The sequence below is a fragment of the Gracilinanus agilis genome, chromosome 6 (genome assembly GCF_016433145.1).
Source record: "Gracilinanus agilis isolate LMUSP501 chromosome 6, AgileGrace, whole genome shotgun sequence".
In the NCBI taxonomy this organism is placed as follows: domain Eukaryota; kingdom Metazoa; phylum Chordata; class Mammalia; order Didelphimorphia; family Didelphidae; genus Gracilinanus; species Gracilinanus agilis.
This window is the reverse complement of record NC_058135.1, coordinates 142,229,154-142,235,412: the sequence shown is the minus strand read 5'-3', so window position 1 is coordinate 142,235,412 and position 6,259 is coordinate 142,229,154. Positions and strand designations below refer to the sequence as shown.

General features: G+C 33.5%; 1 pseudogene; it reads left to right on the top strand.

Annotated features, from left to right (window-relative positions):
* The first annotated feature begins 469 nt into the window (after positions 1-469).
* On the top strand, positions 470-695 carry LOC123252153 (annotated as a pseudogene).
* Positions 696-6,259: the final 5,564 nt, after the last annotated feature.

Genomic DNA, 6,259 nt, shown 5'->3' with positions numbered 1-6,259 from the left:
ACAATCGAACATAATGGACTTCTTTACTAGCAGGAATGCAAGGATTCAGAACAATGCAGAGGGAAGTATGAGAAAGAAAACTAGCCACATTCAGAGGAAGAACTGTGGGAGTAGAAACACAGAAGAAAGACAACTGCTTGAACACATGGGCTGATGGGGATATTATTGGGGATATAGATGCTAAACGATCACCCTAGTGCAACTATCAGTAATATGGAAATAGGCCTTCATCAAACCCAGTGGAATTAAGTGTTGGCTATGGAGGTGGGGTTGGGGGAGAAGGAAAGAACATGAATCATATAACCATGGGAAAATGTTCTAAATTTTAAAAAATGTAAAATTTAAATAATTAAAATTTTTTAAATTAAAAAAAATTAAAAGAAAAAAGGCATGCAGTAAAGGCAGGAGGTATAGCTGCTGAAGGTCCTACTATGGCTGGAGACCTTCCAGCCAGCGAGATCCAGGAACCATGATTGAGGTCTTGCGTAATGACTGGCTGGGCAAAAAGGTCTGTGTGATGTACATACAACACTGATGACTCAATAAGAGACCTAAAGAAACTGATCACAGCTCGGACTTGTACCCATTGGATCAAGATCATCCTGAAGAAATAGTACACAATCTTTCAGGGCCACGTGACCGTGGGGTACTTTGAGATCCCTGATGGAATGAACCTGGAGCTTTACTACCAGTAGGGGCAGCAAAATATCATCCCCAAATCTGTGCTTCTCCTCTCCTTTTAAAAATTTAATGAAATCCCTTGAATGCTGGTGCTGCTGCATTTTGGTCTTGAACTCGAGGGCAAAAAAAGGGATGGAGGTCCCCTAGATGTTTTACTTTACACACTTAGGAATTTATCCGTTCTCTAATATTTTAATCCCTGGGCAAAATATTCTCTACTTCTCCTCATCATTGTCCTCTCTAATGACCTTAATCACTATTCAGCTAATGGATTTTCTGTCCCCAGTCTCATCTAAAGATAGAAATTCTATGAGGAGTCCTACCTATATGTTAAAGGCCTTCTCATTTCATAAAAATTTGTTATTTTTAAGAAGGTTGAAAAAACATGACAATGGAAAGCTTGTCTGTTTTTTTTAAGAATTTCTATTATTATATTCAAATACAACCATGGTACAAGCTCAACATCTTCATTAAATAGACTCAGTACCAAAGAGACTCGGACTTATGAATGCATGCCTTCTACAGGAAGTTACATTTAATAGAATTTATAGTATCCACATCAGCAAAGCCCTGTTATTACAGGTTAGGACATGGAATTAGCTTCACTCAATAGAAACATACATAATAATGATATTTGTTGAAAGGGGACTCTTCCTGAAAAGCAATCTCTTGGGCAATACTTGTCCCCTGTCAGGCTCTAACCTTATCTCTTCCCTCCAAGCCACCCCTCCATCCAAAGCAGGCTCTATAGAACCTTGCATTAGGAATGGAAAAGATTTGCAAATCACTTGCAGCATCTAGGAAGGCTATGCTGCTGGGTTTTAGTGATCTCATCTTTATTGCCTTAAATTGCCATCCATTGTCATTCCCATGAAGCCTATGCAGCTGGTACCATCCAAATGATCTTGTCAGCTATATATTTTTGAAATGCATAAAGCATCTGATCGAGCTTCAGATAAAATATTACCATCTGCAAAGAGAGAGGGCAAGATTTGTGAGAAAACAAGCTTTTAAAACCACTTCATTTTTAGTTATACTATGTGGGAAAGTCAAGCAAATAAGTAATAAAAGGGGAAACAATGGAGTCTCCTAGGGCGCTAAATTAAGAATTTATAGTCTGAATGATGTCTCAGCAATCTCATTCAATTTGCTATTATTGCACATCTTAAACAATTATGAACACAGATGACATAGCAATTTTCCCTTATAAATCTGTAAGGGTGATAAATAGAACACACCAAATTCATTTTGATGGCAATGTTAATTGGTCTAATGTTCACCATCATGCTTGAAAACAAAAATGCTGTGAATATTTAAAGCAAGTAAAAATTTAAGCAAACAAAGCATGGTGGAGGTGCTAAGTGATATTTTTATTTTTGAACAGATGGGACATTTACTATTTAAAAATGGTTAGTAATTGCAGATGACATTCATATAAATAAATGCTACAAATGAACTCAGAGGTAGGTGATGCTGTTGAAATAAAAATAAGTAGCAATGGAAAGGGACACAGGGAATTGAACTTAATTTGGGGCACAGTCTTTCTGAATGGAAATGAAATGCCTTGTATAAAAATGCAGCTAAATTTATAATGTTTGGTGATTCAGTGAGCTCGCTATAAAAAGGACTTTAGTTTTGTTGTCCTCTGCTAGGAGGCAGCCCAGAAATCTATTAATAAGGACCCATGAATGATGGCCTGGAGTACGGCTGGTGAGGTTTATAAGATAGTAACAATCACAGAGGCAGTATTTTATATGCAGTGTGAACATTTTTTTTTATATTGTACCAATAAACAAAATCAGCTATAACTTACACGCTATTTCAGCTTAAAGATATAAAAATGAATTGGATGAATAACTAGGTTTTTAGAGGCAAATTAAGTTCCTCCTATTGTACAACTCTAGTGCCTCCTCTCCCCAATCCACCCCACTTTGGAAGATGAAAAAAGATCAAGTATGTCCAGGAAGCAGAGAGGATATTGGAAAAGGAGACGTCTCCTATAATTGAATTTGAAAGAATCCCAGTTATGAACTCTGCTACAACTCTGATCCAGTCTTAGCTGCAGCAATACCCTTCATATAGGATCCAGAGTCAAAGAAGCACTTAATATTGCTTTTTAATAGATGATATCATCTTTAAGTAAAATGGCTAATAAAATTGCTATACAGTTAATGTACCTTTATGGTCTCCTTTTAAGTTAATGGTTACTATTTAATATAACAAAGTAAATTGTATATGTTCCATATGTGTGGAATTTTTATTTTCATAAAGGTAGATTACTAATGTAATTTTTAGTTTGAATCTTCATTAAATCTTGGATTCAAGAACAAAAAATGTTCTTTGATAAATGAAACAGATCCATAGTAAGGTAATTTATTTTTTTTAAATAAATATTTAGTATATATGTTGTATTGACTAATAGTGTACCCAATTTGGGGAAAGGCTGATATAGAAGCTGTTTGGTTGATATAGCCCAGTGGTTTGAGTCAAGAACTCCTGAGTCAAATCTAGCCTCACATAATTACTATCTATGTCCCATACGATTCATTTAATTCCTTTCTGCCTCAGTTTTCTCATCTGCAAAATCAGAATAATAATATTAATGTCTACCTTCTAAGGTTGTAGTGACTTTAAAATGAAATATTTGTAAAATGCTTTTCAAATCTCAAAATATTATACAAATGCTAGCTTAATCTGATTGAGCTTTTGTAGGAAATTTGGTGAATTTAAAGATGGTGGAGTTGTAATTGCTAAATGAGCAACTTTTTATCATAATATAATAAGGACTTAATTATTTTTTAGTTCATCCATTCCTTCATTTATCCACCTTACAGCTCAGAATGCTTCTCCATGTTACTAATAGTATTATTTATGCGGAAGAGAAAACAAATGGAGGATATGATTTCTCTATTCAAATATTTGTAGGACTGTTATATAGATGATTAAGATTTGTTTAACTTTGTTCCAAAGGGCAGGACAAGGAAAAATGGCTTGAAATTTGAAAGAAGAAGGGTTCAGCTCAATTTAAGGAAAAAAAATAAAAATTCATAACAAGGAAAATTTTTTTTAAATAAAAAGAATTTCCTACAGAGGAGATTCTATTTCATTGGTATATTCAAGCAAATACTATATGACTACTTGTTAAAATTGCCATTATAAATTAAAAGATCTCAAATGTCCTCTTCAACTCTGAGATTCCATAATTCAATGAGTAGCAGAATATATATCCAAACAATTCTTCTCATGGTTTAAGACAGTGGTTTTGAAATTACACCACCTCTCAAGGATTGATATACAAAAATACTCATTTTTTCTAAAGTATATGGACTGCCATGTATCATATATGCTATTGGGACTGGGTTAATGATGAGGTATTCTTTCATCTAGGACTGAGGGACTGAGGTCGTTTTTTGTGCTATTTCTCCACTTTTGATAAATCACTTTCATTTCAGTGCATTTGCAAATACTAAATCACTGTGGTTAAATACAGATTTATTTATCTACTATTAGCAATTCTGCCAGATTAATATTTATAATTCATGACCATTAGAGAAAAGTTGCAAGTGGGATGCAGAATGGACAAAACTGAGCCCTGGTGACTTTTAACTACTATCTGATGAATGTTTATAATTAAACTTCACACTCCTTAATGTAGAGAATTAGTCATTAATGTCATTAATCTATATTCTTATATCTGAAATATTAGGAGGGCTACATGACAACATAAACCTATAGTTCTGTAAACCCATGCTCTCCGTGATATGAGTATTTTCTCCAAAAAAAGTGTCATTGTTTCCCTGTTGTTGGGTCCTGTACAATGTCTGTGTGCAGCCATAAATTTTCTGTAGATATATAACAAATCTATTAGGAGAGTTTGTTTAAGTCATTTTACATTACATTGACAACATTAAAGAATTTTGGGGCTGTGCTCATGTAAACCTTCTCAGGCTTCAAGTCTAGCTTATATTCTTTTGCAATCAACTATTTTCTAGATGGTGTGTTCCCTCCAAAGAGGAAGCATGGTATAATGAATAGGAAGCTGACCTTGTAGCCAAGAAGAAATATCTTAAACTGCTTTCTCTGACACATATCAACTGTATGACCTTTAGACTGTTACTTAATTTCTTAGTGTTAAAGGCAGTTCTCTAGGACTCTAAGTTGCCTAAACTGGTAGAAAGAACGTCCTCATTGGGAATTTACATTTTCTAAAAAATTACTATATGGGTCTGATCTCTGACTCTATCTCTTATGTTTTCTACTTGTATACAAACAAATAATCCATAGAAATATGTATATTTATATGCAATATATTTCTACTCAGATGTTTCTCCACTGCCTTTTATATTACCTACCAGTATCTTCTGAGAGTGTAGTGTTTTTTGATTTATTACATAGAATCATTGTATACATTTTAAGAATATCTTTATGGAATTATAAAGCACCATAGGATCATTGAAAACACTGAGAAAATTTTCAAATGTAATCAAAATGAAGTCCATTCTTCCTTACTCTTTTTCTAAATTGTATTTAACTAAGCCCAGAATAATGTATTATTGTTTTTTTGTTATTTTTGTTGTTGTGGTTCAGTCATGTCCAACTCTTTATGATCCTCTTTGGGGTTTTCTTAGCAAAGATACTGGAGTGGTTTACTATTTCTTTCTCTGGCTCATTTTACAGATGAGGAAACCGAGGCAAATATGTTTAAGTAACTTTCCTAAGGTTGCATATCTAGTAAGTGTCTGTAATGAATAAAATTAATATAGAAGGATATAATTAAAATATTAAGGGTTTATTGTAATCCATATTGATAATTAAGAAAGTCACATGCCTGCTAAGATCTAATTGAATGCCCACCATACCTTCCCCTTGGCTGCTTCCTAGGAAAGAGAGAATACCAATCAAGTTCTCTCTATCTAAGCTTTGCTTTATGTTGGCTCACATCACCAAGTAAGAAGGAAGCTCTTTGAATCATGGAAAATGTAGTTTGAAATGAGATCCAAATGTCCACAGAAAGTTTAAACCAGGGACCTCAAAATCAGTTCAAGGGTCCCCAAATTTCCAATATCAGAGTGTTTGAGACTAGATTCAAACTCATGACTATGAAACTCATGACTATTTCTGACTCCAGGTCAAGCACTTTATTCACCATGCCACCTACCTACTCCAAGAATAATGTAGCCATAGTTAAAATTATGTTCATTCCTAATTTATATCAGACACATATTAAAGCATCAATAAATTGCAAATGAACTGAATTAATTTGATATATTTAAAATATATGATAAAATCTAGTAGATGATTGCCATGATTTAATAAAATATGTGATAAATTCTCATTAAAATACAGAATAATTTATAAACAGATCCAATTTATCATATAACTTTTTCTTACTTTGCCATGAAACAACCTTTAGAAATATGTTTGATTAAAAATTAGAAAAAGGAGAGATATATGTCATTCTCCAAATGCCCAACCTTATCATTATCCACTTCCTTTGATACATTGAAAGTAAAAAGCACCTGGAAACGCTGGGAAGCAGATAAAATAACTTCACAAAAATTACTCTGGAAGTAAAGAT